The following is a 3,584-nucleotide window of genomic DNA, read 5'->3' as shown; positions in this document are numbered from 1 at the left end:
GTCTTCCTCTCGTCGTCGCCGATCACCTGGACCCCACTCCCCCTCTGGCAGCTTCCTCACCGACGCAAGCCGCCGCGCGCCCACGGACTAACAGCGGACAATTGGCTCTGTTCGTCGCCGTCTTCTTCCTCCCCATGCTCCGTGGGCTCTCTCTGCCCCGTGGGCTCCTCCCTGCGTCTCCCCGTCGCCTTCCCGACGAGCCCATGCGCGTGCACACGCGTCCGCGGCGCCGGCCGCGTGTCCGCGGCGACGCCAGCGCAGGACCTCGCCCCGCGGCTATATAAGCCCACCCCGAGTGCCTCCGAGCTCACCACCAGCCTCACCACTCTCCTGCGGTCCCGCCCAGCCTCTCAAACGAGCTCGAGGAGCTCTCTGTGTCCACCATCGCCGCCATGGCCGCCGTCTCTGTCCACTTCGATTCCGGCGAACCAAGCCCGTTCCCTCCGTTCCACCACCACCATCGTCTCCTACGTGCCCCGTAGAGCCTCCCCAACCCATTCGTTCGTCGCCGGAGTGCATGTGGCCGCGGCTCCCAAGGTGAGCCGCCGCCTCTGCCTCGGCCGCTGCAACCCCTCGCCGCCATCCCGCTTCTCCCCGGCGCTCGTTTCCTCTCTGGATGGATGCGGTGGGACGCGTCGCGCTTGCCGGTGGCCTTCCCTTGGCCAGAGATGGCCGGAGCCGCCGTGCCTGGCGACGGCAGCGCCCCTGCCCTGCGTTCTGTCGAGGAGAGGAGGAGCAGACCCGGGGGGAAGAAGAAAGAGGCGTGGGAGGAGAGAGAAGATGCGGCGGGCCCCACGCGTCATCGACCCAGAGCCCGGCCTTGCCACGCTGACCTAGATAAGTGACAGGCCCCACCCGCGGGACCCGCACGTCAGCTGCTCAAGCCCCTGCCCCGCCTCTGCCACGTGTTTAAGTGGAGGCGTAAAACACGCCAGTACGTTTTCGCGTAAAGAACGCATACATTACCCTGAGTACGTTTTCTTTTAGAGGAAGCGTATTTCCTCTCTGTTTCAGCCCAGAATGCGTTTTCTTAATCAGAAAGCGGATTTCTAAAGTTGCGCCTCTGTCTTATCCACTGAGGGACTTGTTTGTGATGATATTTTTGCAGAGTCCCTGAACTTCAACCCTTCGTATCTTTTTAACCACAACTCCAAATGAGGTGATTCCAAAGCCCATGTCTTCGTTTCATCGAGCCCGTTCTATTGGTTCCATTTTCAGTATGGTTTGACACTGTGAAAATGACCTTTTTGCCCTTGCACGTAAACAGCCCCTCCGAGAGAGAACTGTTTCCGGCAAGTCTTTCTGCGGCTTCACCGCACTCCTTCCCGGTGCCTTCTTCACCCCCAAGCAAGCCACAATACCCACTTGCATGATAGTCATGCAGTGGCCCTAGTTTTCAACTTGAATATTTATTAAAGGTTTGCTTGTTTAAAATATGGTTATCGTTGTTGCTTCTGGGTTAGTGCTTACTTTCTTGCTATGTTGTTATGCACCTGATTATCATGCCCTGCTAGTTGCCAGTATTCCTTTCATATGCTTATGCTTGCTAGAAGTACATGTTGATGTCGGTAATCGTCTTCGGTGCATGACTATCGTCTATTCCGAGTGTCGTTGTTATGCATGTTTCATTGCATCCCGTTGGTTAAACGCTTGCATTGTTGTTATGTTCTTGCATGATATTTATTGTTGATGCTAGTGGTCATGCTATGTTTCTGAGAAGTATGTACTTGTGATGTTCATGTTAGTCAGTATGCCATGCTCAGTTGGATATGATTCATTGTTGATATAGTGGATAGTTATGTCGTACTCTCATGCTTATGTTGATATCATGCTCATGCTTTGCAATTGCATCATGTTATTTTATCATGGCTCAGCATATTTGCATTCAAGTTTAACCAGATTAAATTGAACTTGAACAACTGTTGGCTGAGTCATGGTGCCACCATATCGAGCTGACCAGTGCAACCACACTTGCCGGTATGGGAAGGTCCTAACTGGGTCTATTGTCGTGTCTCTCGCCGGTGCCTCCAACTAGGGAAGGTTATGGGCGTGCTTACCCTGATCAGGTAGGCGGACATAACCTTGTGTGCCCGTAGGTTGGATGATAAGCGCTTTTGTCCCTGTTTTGGATGGACCACGACGGTGGTCGTTGTGTCTTTGGTAGACACGGGGCCACCTTGGACTAGCCCAATGGGGAGTGAGTCGGAGTGGCCGGGAGAGTGTCATGGCAGTAGATCGGTTTTGTCGGAACGCCGTTGGTCCACCCGAATGGGAGTGCGAGGCCATGGGTTCCGTGGTGTGGGTACAGTGTACTAACCTCTGCAGAGTGTATATTAAATCTATCGATAGCCGCGCCCGTGGATAAGGGCCCAGTTCGTAGTCGGTTCCACTGTGAGTCAACAGTATTAATAATAACTTGATTAATGACAACCCCGGTTCGATGATGAGATAAGTTGGTTGTGATCGCCGGAAAGATTACCGTTTGAGACCAAGTGTTGGTCATGGTTGTGATCGCCGGAAAGATCACCGTTTGGTTACGAGGTAGCCCGTTGAACCCAGAGTGGTTCCGTTTGTGATCCATGAATGATCACCGAGTTGTTGTACATTCGTGATGTTGTGCGAGAATCATGGGTAAAAATCAATCTCCTTGTGGTCATTTAATGATTACTACGGTATTGTTTATACCAAGCTTGATTTGATCCTGAGATGATCGTGTGATGTCCGAGGTTGGTAAGTGATGCATGTGATGGTTACGAGGTAAACCGAACAGAATAAATGGTGCATGTGTGTCATCATGTTGCATGCTAGTATCATCAGATTTATATGTTCATGCCATGATCATATATTGTCCTAGCGATATTATGTTCATATTGTTCATGTCATGTTATCCTGATGATCTCATGATAATCCCTGATTAACCTGTAATTGCCATGCTGTTGTTTGTCTTGAATGCGTCTGGTTATTGTGAGCTTGCAAGTAGATTCAATGTACTAACCTGGCGTGTCATGCCAGCTTGTAGGTCGTGCCTGGATTGCTTGATTGTTTGGTGTTGTTCCTGTGTTCGCGAGCTAGGATAAGTGTTCCAACCAGAGTCCCTGCGGATTGGAGTCCATCATCGCCATTCGTTGTTCCGTTGCCAGTAGTTGTTTCGCTGCCTCAACTTGTTATGCTGCTTGCATAGAGCAACTGAGGATAGTGTAGTGTCGTCGTGCCGATGTTATTCATTGTAATATCGGAGACATTGTATTCATATTCGTGTAATAATAGTAAGCTGGTTTGTTCAATGCTAAGAAGTGCCGTATTCCAGAAGACTTCACCTCGATCTCCGGGCTGGAATACGGGGCGTTCCGGTTTTCTCTTAGCCGGGGTGCCACAGGCTTGGTATCAGAGCAGGTCTGGCTGTAGGATGCCCTAGCCCGCGCGAACATTAGAAAGCGGTAGTATAGCCCCCAGTTGGTTTGTTGCACTTGATTGTTGCATTTATTTGTCGCATAGCATGCATATAGATTGTTATTTTGTCACTACCGGTTAATGTTGTGAGTGTAGGTGGCATCGTTTTCGGTCCACCGCCTGCACCATCTTTC

General features: G+C 51.1%; 1 long non-coding RNA gene across 1 annotated transcript; it reads left to right on the top strand.

Moving 5' to 3' along the window:
- Positions 1 to 306: 306 nt before the first annotated feature.
- Positions 307 to 3,284, top strand: LOC141025543 (uncharacterized). Its single transcript, XR_012187246.1, has 2 exons — positions 307 to 1,159; positions 1,268 to 3,284. It is a non-coding gene; the product is annotated as an uncharacterized lncRNA (long non-coding RNA).
- The last annotated feature ends 300 nt before the right edge of the window (positions 3,285 to 3,584 follow it).

Source organism: Aegilops tauschii, chromosome 6, assembly GCF_002575655.3.
Source record: "Aegilops tauschii subsp. strangulata cultivar AL8/78 chromosome 6, Aet v6.0, whole genome shotgun sequence".
NCBI lineage: Eukaryota > Viridiplantae > Streptophyta > Magnoliopsida > Poales > Poaceae > Aegilops > Aegilops tauschii.
The sequence above is the reverse complement of the archived record's forward strand: the minus strand, read 5'-3'. Positions and strand labels throughout refer to the sequence as shown.